Here is a 13,196-nt window from a genome sequence, read left to right as displayed (position 1 = left end):
AGATTCTAACTAAGCAAAGGGGCATACCTGGAAACATACAAAAACTACAGATGCTTCTACAAACTGTACAAGGTACAATGGCACAAGGGAAAAAATGCAAATTCCAAAAGCTGATAGGGGGGCAATCATAGAAATCACTCAAAATCCATAGCTACTCATCACCTATAGGAAAAAGATCTTCTACATCCCAGCTACATTGTCTGCCTTGTTACCCCTATTCCCCTTCACATATGCTACATTCTGGCCACATTGCTCTATTTGTACATGTGTGCTGAGCCTTCTCTTCATGCCTTTGTTCATGTTGGTCCTTCTGCCTAGAATGCTGTTGCTCCACCTTGCAAGTTGTGATCCTACTCAACATGTAAAACACTTATCACAGTGTCCTGCACAAAGCAAACAATAGTGTCAGTAGTCTTCAGCATTATCATCATCGTCATCTTACCCTAGAAAGATTAGCTAAATTCTCACGACTCTTAATTTTTCAAGTCACTGTCATCTTGTGTTACATATGTACAATCTTCTCTGCCTCATTGTCCTTCTCTATGACAGTAGGAAATCACCATTGCAGTAGGAAATCTCCATGGCAGTAGGAAATCCTGTCATCACTAAAGAGTCCTAAGGAATAGGCAGAAAATGGATAGAAATAAAGCAGATAGAGTCTCTGGAAAGGACTCTTTTAACTAATTGAATGAATCAGCCATAGATTTAAAGGCCCAATCTGATTAAAATAAGATAGGGTGGGCCTCTGCACTTCCTGGTAATGTACAGTCAGATTGCCTTAACGTATGACCCCAGTGAGTCAACTTTAGCTCACACTCTGACTCAACATATATTTACTCAGATCACATAACTTACTCTCATCAGTTGACAGACTTAGAGGAAACCACTCAGCCTCTAAGAAGAATTGGTAAAGAATCTAAGCACATCAGCTTGCATTCCCCCCATCAGTGTGAGGGTTCCCCTTTCTCCACATCCCCTCCAACACATGTTGTTTCCTGTCTTGCTAATTTTGGCCATTCTAACTGGTGTAAGGTGACATCTCAATGTGGTTTTGATTTGAATTTCCTTGATGGCTAGTGATGATGAACATTTTTTCATGTGTCTAATAGCCATTTGTATGTGTTTATTGGAGAAGTGTCTGTTCATATCTTCTGCCCATTTTTCGATACGATTATTCATTTTGTGTGTGTTGAGTTTGAGGAGTTCTTTATAGATCCTGGATATCAACCTTTTGTCTGTACTGTCATTTGCAAATATCTTCTCCCATTCCGTGGGTTTCCTCTTTGTTTTCTTGACTGTTTCCTTTGCTGTGCAGAAGCTTTTGATTTTGATGAAGTCCCAGAAGTTTATTTTGGCTTTTGTTTCCTTTGCCTTTGGAGACATATCTTGAAAGAAGTTGCTGTGGCTGATATTGAAGAGATTACTGCCTATGTTCTCCTCTAGGATTCTGATGGATTCCTGTCTCACGTTGAGGTCTTTTATCCATTTTGAGTTTATCTTTGTGTACAGTGTAAGAGAATGGTCGAGTTTCATTCTTCTACATATAGCTGCCCAGTTTTCCCAGCACCATTTATTGAAGAGACTGTCTTTTTTCCACTCTATATTTTTTCCTGTTTTGTCGAAGATTATTTGACCGTAGAGTTGAGGGTCCTTATCTGGGCTCTCTACTCTGTTCCACTGGTCTGTGTGTCTGTTTTTATGACAGTACCATGCTGTCTTGGTGATCACAGCTTTGTAGTAAAGCTTGAAATCAGGTAACGTGATGCCCCCAGTTTTATTTTTATTTTTCAACATTTCCTTAGCGATTCAGGGTCTCTTCTGGTTCCATACAAATTTTTGGATTATTTGCTCCAGCTCTTTGAAGAATACCGGTGGAATTTTGATCGGAATGGCATTAAAAGTATAGATTGCTCTAGGCTGTATAGACATTTTAACAATGTTTATTCTTCAATGTTTATTCAAGAGCATGGAATGGTCTTCCATCTTTTTGTGTCTTCTTGAATTTCTTTTATGAGTGTTCTGTAGTTTCTCAAGTACAGATCCTTTACCTCCTTGGTCAGGTTTATTCCCAGGTATCTTATGGTTCTTGATGCTATAGTAAATGGAATCGATTCTCTAATTTCCCTTTCTGTATTTTCATTGTTAGTGTATAAGAAAGCCACTGATTTCTGTACATTGACTTTGTATCCTGCCATGTTACTGAATTGCTGTATGAGTTCTAGTAGTGTGGGGTGGAGTCTTTTGGGTTTTCCATATAAAGAATCATGTCATCTGCAAAGAGAGAGAGTTTGACTTCTTCATTGCCAATTTGGATACCTTTAGAACTTCCCTATGACCCTGCAATTGCACTACTGGGTATTTACCCCAAAGATACAGATGTAGTGAAAAGAAGGGCCATCTGTACCCCAATGTTTATAGCAGCAATGGCCACGGTTGCCAAACTGTGGAAAGAACCAAGATGCCCTTCAACGGACGAATGGATAAAGAAAATGTGGTCCATATACACTAAGGAGTATTATGCCTCCATCAGAAAGGATGAATACCCAACTTTTGTTTGTAGCAACATGGACGGGACTGGAAGAGATTATGCTGAGTGAAATAAATCAAGCAGAGAGAGTCAATTATCATATGGTTTCACTTATTTGTGGAGCATAACAAATAGCATGGAGGACATGGGGAGTTAGGAGAAGGGAGTTGGGGGAAATTGGAAGGGGAGGTGAACCATGAGAGACTATGGACTCTGAAAAACATTCTGAGGGGTTTGAAGTGGTGGGGGGGTGGGAGGTTGGGGGAACCAGGTGGTGGGTATTATAGAGGGCACGGATTGCATGGAGCACTGGGTGTGGTACAAAAACAATGAATACTGTTATGCTGAAAATAAATTTAAAAAATGATTTAATTTAAAAAAAAAAAGAATCTAAGCGCATCAATCTGATGTATCAGATAAGAGCGAATTGGGTGTCCCAGATGGGACAATATTTAATGACAAGGATGAGAAAAGAATCTAATGGATCCTTGAATGGTGCTCTCACTTCTGTCAGTGGAAGCTCCTCTATCTTGTCACTGTCTCCTTTCCCCATCACTAACACCACTCTGTCCCATGTCTGCTTTCAGAATCAAAACCTCCGTTCTCTTGTATTACCAGTGTGGTAGTTTGAGATCTGTGACTTGAACACTATCAGTTCAACATGGCTTCAAGTTCTGGCAGTGACATTCCTTCAGCAGTCTTGCATAGATATCTGCCTTCTCCCTGCAATTCCGCACTTATAGGCATGCTTAGTCAAGAAGAAAGCACATATTGGAGCCATCTACCATAAGTGGAAGTAGGATGGGGCTAGTTTCTATTCCACTTATGTATAGTCAGCCCAAGGCCCCCTGGGCAAAGCACCTAGTGTTCGTATCAGCAATTCAACTATTTTCACTTTAGCTCCTTCAAATTCACCCCATTTAGTTTCTTCTACCTAGATTTTGTGCAAGGACTTAAAAAATATGAATCCACCTCCATTCTTTATCACACAACACACATATCTTTGTTCTTTTTCTTGGTTTGGGATTTTTTTTTTCCAAAGCATATTCCCACTCTAAATAAAATATGGTACACAGTGAAGGTAACATCATGTAGAAGCTAGAGCATGGGCTTTGGAGCCACATAAGCCTGGATTTGGATTTTGGCTTTTCCATATGGATTGGGCACCCTGCCCCCAAAGCAACCCAGTGTAAGGCTGGACAGATAGTTTACAGCTAAGAACAGAAGGGTCTATATCCCACCATAGGGTTTCTAAGAGGAAGCAAGCCAACAAAACCTTTATGATAACTTTCCACTCATCTTCATTAAGAAGGCAAGAGAAAAGAATAGAGAGTTCACTTTGGGGGGCTTCTTCTTCCCTTTCTATGCAATCAAGAGCTTCCAACATGTCTCCCTCATCTTCCTTCATCCTCCCACTAAACTGGCAGGTGTGCCTGGTGATGCCACAGTATGGGAGAAGGTGGACTAGAAAGAACAGCATGGAAAGAAGGTGGGTTGAGGAGGCAGGGAAGGGATAGAGACAGTCTGATTTTCTACCACCCTGTTCAGAAACAAAGACAGTAACTTCCCTAATATGGGTCAGTCATTTGGTGAGCTGGGACTTGGCCATCCTGATATGGCCCCTTCTAAGTCCACACATCAAGAATAAGAGACCAGGGGCACCTGGGTGGCTTAGTTGGTTAAGCATCCGCCTTCAGCTCAGGTCATGATCTGGATTGAGCCCTGCATCAGCCTCCTTGCTCAGCGGGATGCTTGCTTCTCCCTCTCCTTCTGCCTGCTGCTCTCCTTGCTTGTGCGTGCGTGTGCTCTCTCTCTTTCTCTTTTTCTCTCTGTGTCAAATAATAAATAAAAGCTTTAAAAATATCTCTTATTTAAAAAAAAAAAAAAAAGGATAAGAGGTCAGAGTGGCAAAAGGCTGAGGAGTGGACCCACACTGTACAGTGAGAAAAGGTGATTCAGACTCATCTTCTTTCTACCTCCACCAGCCAAAGAACCAATCCAAGATCCCAGAGGAGAGCCCAACTCTGGAACCAGTAGGCAGCCCATCTTCCATGGGTCAACCAACAGAGGACCAACCCAAGTCAAACTGGCTGCTGTTGAAGGCAGGAACAAGAAACTCCTTCTCCCAGGCTCTGCCCCCAGGCTCAATATCTGTGCTGGGAATGGGGCTGAGAATAGAGAGGTGGAGGGAGCCAACACAGTGTTAATACCCACGTCACACTACAAATGGTTGAGTCCAAGTCACGCATTTGGATGCACTTAGATATCTCTACAACTGTTTCATGTTTCTTCACAGCTAGTGTGCGCAAAGTGGGCACTGGTCAAAAAAAAGTTGAAGTTAGTTATTTGGAAAAGTAAAAGTAGTCAACATGTGTATTTTTCTAACTTGGGACTCTTGTACCAAGGCTGTTACGCTCTGTAAACCCCTGACTGAGTTTCTTAACCTCTGAAATGATTTGCTGCCTCTGCAGGCAGAAACCCCCCATCTCTTAGGGCTTGGGAAAACTCCTTGCACAGACAGAACCTTGCCATGTCATCCCCCAAACCTGAGAAGTAGGGAAACACTATTCCATCCTTTTCATTAATATTAACTCAATTGCCAGAGACAGAGAATGTGCCCTTGTTTCTTCTCATTCCACAGATCTCAGCTTAAATGTTCGTTCTCAGGAAGGTCTGTCTTAGCCACCCCATCCAAAGTAGGTGTTGCCCCTACATTTCCTGTTATTCCTGTACAGTCCTAATCAGGATGTGAAGTTATTTAATTAAGTTATTTGTTGAATTGTTCCTTATCTGTGTCCTGCCCCCCACAATACTCTCTGAGGTCAGGACCCCCTCTGCTTTTTCCCTCTTGTGTGTCTAGTGTCTTTAAACTTGTGCTCCTTAAATTGGTTAAAATCTTGTTTCTTGAGGTTCTATGCCATGAATGTTAAAGCTCTTTTCCCTTATTTAAAGTTCCGAAGTAAATCATCTTCTTAGTTTGGTCTTCCCACTGCTGTTTGCTTGCTTTGGCAGAAGGAGAATGAAATGCACTTTTTTTTTTTTTTTTTTTTTTTAGCTTACAGAAGCTATTAATATAAACACAAAAACGGTGAATTTCAGTACCTGAACTCTGTGAATAATTACTGGGTGGAGCTATCTTCACAAGGCAATTTTCTACTTGCCTTATGAAATAAAACCCCAAAAATGTGTTACTATGGCAGCCTGTTTCCTGACTGAGACAAAGCAGAAGCAACGTATGCATTAACATCAACCACACCCTTTGCACCATTGAGTCCTCTCTGAGATGAGCCTCAATGTGTTTGGAGAGACACCAACTGTTAGGCTAGTAAGTAACATGTTTGACACCTACACATGTGGGGGGAACGTGCACACACGCAAACTGTAATTTAGCAGCAGCAGCAACTGTGTATTGAAAAAAAGAAAAACAAAAAAAAAATTGCATTCAAACATAGTGAAGGGTGATCACATGAACAGCATCTGGAGCTAGGTGCTAATCTGGGAATATTCCTTCATTTTCCTACAGACCTCAGCCCAGCAAAAATAATGGATTCCACTGGGATGCTCTCTGCCCCAATCTTGCCATCTCAAGGTACATTGGGTGGTCAGTTCATGGTGCAGTCTCTGTCATTAGTCAGGATCCACATGAATAAGTAGGGTTTTCCAGAACAGACAGAGAACAATTGCCACGCCTCCTGACAGTCAGAGGGAGGCAGGGGCATCTACCCTACACCCTGTGGGGACTATAGAAAGGGCTCAGGAAGCTGCCTATTCCTTCTAGGTTGGGCACCCAAGGGCGCTACTAGCTGCCAGAAAATTACTCAGAAGTATTGACAACAGAAGGTCATTCATTAAATGTCATTTCTTATACCATTGGTCCCTCTTACAGAAGCATCTAACAGATACCAGACGAGCAAACCAGGCAGCATTTTGGGCCCTCTGCAAGAGCCAGGGGCAAGACTAGTAAGGACCCTTTCTCTACTACTGTGCCCTGAAATGATTTGTAACCTCTGCAGGGAATGAAAATCGTTCTTTAGCTCTGGAAAGACCCATCGGCTTAGGATCTGCATCTTATAGGCAACCAAAAAAGATTGGTGTTTTATTATTCATAAGAATTCACAGGATGCTCACTATGTGTGAGGAACCCTGGTAAATACCATCCCTGCACTTACACATTGAATTTCCAAAACAATCCATAAGGTAGACAGCAAATACAAACTAATGGAAACTAGAAGAAACTAATGTTTCTTCTCCTGTAAACCCTGGTGGGAAGGAATTGTTTCACTTGGCCTCAGGAAGAAGCTCACACAAAGAGACAGTGCCACACCTTCCCCTCTTCTCCCCCTCTCCTCTAAATAGTGAAAGTAGAAGTCAGAATAATGATCATGACAATACTTGCAGAGTGATGATTATTATTACAGAACTTTTCATACCCTTGTTCAGCCTGGCCCACCCAGGGTTTCCTGGTCTCCCCTTATGGGGGGTCCTGACTCTCTCACAAATACAACAGGTGCTGTGGGACCCCTAAGTTAATCTTCACAATCACCTCTAAAGTCAGTGGCTGTCGTCATTTCTGTTTGACACAACAGGAAACTGAGGCTCAGAATTGGCAACTGCTTAAAGTCCTCCAGTGAAGGGACCTCGACTGGACCCCAAGTCTATCCAATTCCAGAGCCCTTGATCATAATTGGTATCCTGGGCCGATAGAGAAACAGGATCAGGAGGAGGCTGGGACAAATAGTTTAGAAGCCATGAAAACAGAATTAGGGAAATAAATGACGACATGAAATGTTCCAACATCAGAATTATTGGAATCCCTGAGGGGGAGGAGAAAGAAAGAAGACTAGAGGATATAGTTGAACAAATTCTCCATGAAATTTTTCCCAATCTGGGGAATGGAACCAGCATTCGTGTCCCAGAGGCAAAAAGCTCTCCGCCCAAGACCCTAGAATCTAGAAAGACCTCGAGACACCTGATTGTGAAAATGATGAATCATAATTTTAAACAGGAGCTCTTGAAACCAGTTAGGGGGAAAAGATTGACTACCTACAGAGGAAGGCCTGTCAGAATAATGTCAGACCTGTCCACAGAAACCAGGCAAGCCAGAAAGGGCTGGCAAGATGTATTCAGGGCACTAAATGAAAAGAACATGCAGCCAAGGATACTTTATCCAGCAAGACTGACATTCAAAATGGATGGAGAGACAAAGAGCTTCCAAGACCGGCAAGGTTTAAAAGAGTATGTGACCACCAAGCCGGCACTAAAAGAAATATTAGGGGGGGGCTCTATAAAAGAAGAAAGAAACCAAGAGTGTCATTGAACAGAAATTTATGGAGACAATCTATAGAAATAAGGACTTCACAGGAAACATGATGTCAATAAACATGTATCTCTGGATAATCACTCTCAGTGTGAATGGCCTAAACACTCCCATAAGACAGCACAGGGTTGCAAATTGGATAAAACAACGGGACCCCATCCATATGTTGTCTACAAGAGACCCATTTTGAACCTAAGGATACATCCAGACTGAAACTGAAGGGATGGAGAAGCATCTTTAATGCCAATGGGCCTCAAAAGAAGGCTAGGGTAGTGATTCTCATATCAGATAAATTAGATTTTAAACTAAAGACTGTAGTCAGAGATACAGAAGGACACTACATCATTCTTAAAGGGTCTATCCACCAAGAAGATCTAACAATTGTAAATATTTATGCCCCCAATATGGGAACAGCCAACCACATCAGACAACTGTTAATCAAGATAAAGAGTCATATTGATATGAATACGTTAATAGTAGGGGATCTTAACATGCCACTCTCAGTAATAGACAGATCATCCAAGCAGAAAATAAAGAAACAAGAGCATTGAATGACACGTTGGTCCAAATGGACCTTATAGATATATACAGAACATTCCACCCTAAAATAACAGAATATTCATTCTTCTCAAGTGCACATGGAACTTTCTCCAGAACAGACCACATACTGGGTCACAAATCAGGACTCAACCAATACCAAAAGACTGAGATTATTCTCTGCATATTCCCAGACCACAATGCTTTGAAACTGCAACTCAACCACAAGAAAAAGTTTGGAAGGAATTCAAACACCTGGAAGCTAAAGACCACCTTCAGAATGTTTGGATCAACTAGGAAATCAAAGAAGAACTTAAACAGTTCATGGAAACCAATGAGAATGAAGACACTTCGGTCCAAAACCTATGGGGTACAGTAAAGGCAGTCCTAAGGAGAAAATACATAGCCATCCAAGCCTCCTTCAAAAAAAACTGAAAAATCCAGGATACACCAGCTCTCTTTACACCTTAAAGAACTGGAGAATCAACAACAAATTAAGCCAACCCCACACACAAGAAGGGAAATAATCAAGATTAGAGCAGAGATCAATGAGATAGAAACTAGAGATGCAGTAGAACGCATCAATGAAACTAGAAGCTGGTTTTTTTAAAGAATCAATAAGATTGATAAACCACTGGCCAAACTAATCCAAAAGAAAAGAGAGAAGACACAAATTAAGAAAATTATGAATGAAAAGGGAGAGAACAAGATTAACACCAAGGAAACAGAAACAGTCATCAGAAATTATTATCAACAGTTACATGCCAATAACTTAAGTAACCTAGATGAAATAGATGCTTTCCTGGAAACCTATAAACTTCCAAAACTGAATCAGGAAGAAATTGACAACCTGAATATACCAATATCTAGTAAAAAGATTGAAGCAGTGATCAAAAACCTCCCAAAAAACAAGAGCCCAGGACCTGATGAATTCCCTGGGGAATTCTACCAAACTTTCAAGGAAGAAATAATACCTATTCTCCTGAAGCTGTTTCAAAAAATTGAAGCAGAAAGAAAACTTCCAGACTATTTTTATGAAGCCAGCATTACCTTGATCCCCGAACCAGGCAAAGACCCCACCAAAAAAGAGAATTTCAGACCAATATCACTGATGAATATGGATGCTAAGATTCTCGACAAGATCTTAGCAAACAGGATCCAAAAGCACATTAAAAAGATTATCCACCATGACCAGGTGGGATTTATCCATGGGTTGCAAGGGTGGTTCAACATTTGCAAATCAATTAATGTGATAGAACAATAAAAGAAGAGAGAATGACCACATGGTCCTCTCAATTGATGCAGAAAAAGCATTTGACAAGATGAAGCATCGGTTCCTGATTAAAATGCTCCAAAGTATAGGGATAGAGGGAACATTCCTCAACTTCATAAAATCTACCTATTAAAAATCCACAGTGAATATCATCCTCAATGGGGAAAAGCTGACAGCCTTCCCTTTGAGATCAGGAACATGACAAGGATGCCCACTCTCACCATTCTTGTTCAACATAGTACTAGAAGTCCTAGCAACAGCAATCAGACAACAAAGAGAAATAAAAGGTATTCAAATTGGCAATGAAGAAGTCAAACTCTCTTCACAGATGACATGATTCTTTATATTGAAGACCCACACTACTAGAACTCATACAGCAATTCAGTAACGTGGCAGGATACAAAGTCAATGTACAGAAATCAGTGGCTTTCTTATACACTAACAATGAAAATACAGAAAGGGAAATTAGAGAATCGATTCCATTTACTATAGCATCAAGAACCATAAGATACCTGGGAATAAACCTGACCAAAGAGGTAAAGGATCTGTACTCAAGGAACTGCAGAACACTCATGAAAGAAATTGAAGAAGACACAAAAAGATGGAAGACCATTCCATGCTCTTGGATCAAAAGAATAAACATTGTTAAAATGTCTATACTGCCTAGAGTAATCTATACTTTCAATGCCATTCCAATCAAAACTCCACTGGCATTTTTCAAAGAGCTGGAACAAACAATCCTAAAATTTATATGGAATCATATAAATCATATTTACTGCTAAGTAAATGTTGAAAAAGAAAAAACAAAACTGGAGGCATCACGTTGCCTGATTCAAGCTTTACTATAAAGCTGTGATCACCAAGGCAGCATGGTACTGGCACAAACAGGCACACAGACCAGTGGAACAGAGTAGAGAGCCCAGATATGGACCCTCGACTTTATGGTCAACGAATCTTTGACAAAGGAAGAAAAAGTATACAGTGGAAAAAAGACAGTCTCTCCATTCCCATCTCAGATGAAAAGCCTCAAGTTTAGCAAGCTTAAGGAAATTGCCCAAATTATTTGTATGAGGCAATGCCAGGATTTAAGGCTAAGTCAGCTTGATATCCAAGCCAATACTTAAAGCCATGATGCTATACTATCAGTGGCTGGATTCTTTCTGATACACCGCAACCCAGCTAACATTTCAGCTGAGAGGAGATTAAGTGGGGAGGCTGACTTAAGGAGACCAAAGTAAAAATGGCTTCGGAAGAGTAGACCTTTGCTACTCACAGTGGCCCAAGACCAAGAGTATCACATCCTGATGCAGAGCTCAGGCCCACCCCGGACCTGCAGACTCAGAGTCAGCATGTTGACAAGTTCCTGGGAGAGTCATGAGCATATCGAAGGGTAAGAAAAACTCAGTGATATCAGAGAAGCTCTAAATAAACTTTCTAGGAAAATTAGTCTATAACTGTAATAGAGAGGGGGAAAATGTGAGAGTGTAGAGGATAAGATGGTAGCTTATTTATTTTTTAACCACCAGTGCTTATAGAAAAGGAAGTACATGACGGATTTATTGAATAAATGAGTGGGTAAAACAAGGGATTAAGGCATTTCCTTGTAGACACATCACATGACATGCATTAGTAGGTCTGGGTTTGGGTCCTGGCCCTACCTCTTCCAATACTGGGCAGGTCACCATTGCTCTATGACTCACATTCTCCAATTAGAGGCAAAATATAACAAAAGCAAAATAAAACAATAGCTCTCCACAGGCCTAGGAAGACCTGGCCATGTAGCACAACGTGGGATAATCCGAAGGTCATTCTCACTCCAGAGCCTGTGTGGCCTGCTGAGGTCATCATCAGCCTGCATGGCAACATGACCTCCCCCTCTGGCCGGCCACTCCTGCTTCCTTCCTCTCCCTTCAACAGGTGTTTGTTCTAAAAACAAACTCCCAAATAAACATCCGGCATGTTAAATTTCATCGCAGAGTCTGCTTCACTGGGAGTCCAAGCCATGAAACCCATTAAAGGAAAAGCCAGTCATCATCCAAGCATCCAAGCACTTGCTGGGTTGGGGAAGATCAGAAGCTTATATCCTCCAGCATCTATAATATAGCTTGGAATTGTGAACCATAACTTGTTTATGCTGTAGCATTGTCATAAACTTACACATTCTCCCATATTGTGATACTATTCATAGTTAGTAGCTTGCTGTGGTGGTATTTTTTTATTTTTACCATTTGGGGATTTTGGACCTTTGTTGTGTTTTAGCTCCAATTGGTGAAACCAAGGCACAAGACAGTGGTGACTTGCTCAAGATTGGAAGAGGTAGAGTCAGAACTCAAGTGCAGGCCTCCTAATCATCCTGTATCTAGTGACATAGAATAGTGGGTAGGCAGGGGTAACTGGGGTGAATGTGGCTTCCTTAGCCTTCCACATGGAGAAGATATACAAAACCTTGCTGTCAGCAGTTTAGAAAAAGATTCACCCTTGTGTCATCCAATTCTATCATAAGTCCTTGTTATCCAGGCAAAGGGTCATTGGAATAATTTGGTGGAGTTAACCTTGGTCATAAGATTGGTAGCCTAGGGGCAGTGCACCAAGAGTAAAGGGTAGCAAGCATTGATGACCCTGAACCACCAAGCCTCAAGACTCAAGGTCCCTTGAAAGAAGGCCCCATGCCCTTTAACCTTGTGCTTTCCCCCTTTTGGTCAAGTTTGGTGAAGTTCATGCTGGGTAAATGTCTGCTCAGTAGTTGGGCAGATAGGCAGGAGATCAGCGATGACTACTACCTGTCTTCGAGCCTACTAAATGGTGATTCAAAAGAGGCAAAGGAATTGCATTTTGCTATAGACTGAAAACCCTCCAAGCACAGCCCCTGAGAGGCTCAGCCCTCCTGACCCCAAGAGGCCCATGACATTCCTGCCATGTCCCCGACCCCTTCCCATGCCTCTTATGACCATAGCAGCCTGCGCCATGCGGTTCAGAACTGAATTATAGAGAGCCTTATCCTGCTTACATCAGCATGCAAATCTTACGGCCAGGAGACAGCAACCCCAGGAATCCAGTTGGCCTGCTGTGGATTAGAGAGCTCTTGTCCATCCTGTGCCTCCTGCCTGGGAGGTGGGAGCAGCTGGGGGCTGTCCTTCTGGTCAGCTAGCTTTCCTTGGCAGGAACCATGCCTATTGTTGGAGCTGCTGGGCTGCTCAAGGGCAAGAGCCACGGAGGGAGCTCCCAAGGTTCACATTCGATGCCAAGGTCACGAGGGCTAGGAGAGTCAGCCCCCAACTTGGACCCCAAAGCCGCATTTTCACCTGAACCTTCATTATACAAATGAGGTACCTTCTAGTCAAGTCTTGTGGGCCAACAAACTACAAAAGGAAGGGAAAGAAATAACGCAGTGGAGCAGATGGCCAGGAATGGTGTTTCAATTCTGGCCCGTGTCTTCCAGCACCTGCTGCTCCTGAGACATCTCCTGGACACATGGTGGGGTAGGATGGTGGGTAGCCTATCTGAGGGTGGGAGGCACAGAGAGGAAAATGTTCACCTTGGAT

The 13,196-nt window shown here is 42.0% G+C and overlaps 1 long non-coding RNA gene across 1 annotated transcript in view; it reads left to right on the top strand.

Moving 5' to 3' along the window:
* The window catches only part of LOC116596005, a 91,687-nt gene that overhangs the window by 64,408 nt on the left and 14,083 nt on the right, over window positions 1-13,196 (top strand). Inside the window, exon 6 of the long non-coding RNA XR_004287964.1 lies at window positions 6,051-6,116. This is a non-coding gene — a long non-coding RNA (uncharacterized LOC116596005). The remainder of the gene's footprint in view (window positions 1-6,050; window positions 6,117-13,196) is intronic.

Source organism: Mustela erminea, chromosome 7 (assembly GCF_009829155.1).
Source record: "Mustela erminea isolate mMusErm1 chromosome 7, mMusErm1.Pri, whole genome shotgun sequence".
NCBI classification, from domain to species: Eukaryota; Metazoa; Chordata; class Mammalia; order Carnivora; family Mustelidae; genus Mustela; species Mustela erminea.
Note: the sequence above shows the minus strand (reverse complement) of the source record. Positions and strands in the feature narration are given on the sequence as shown.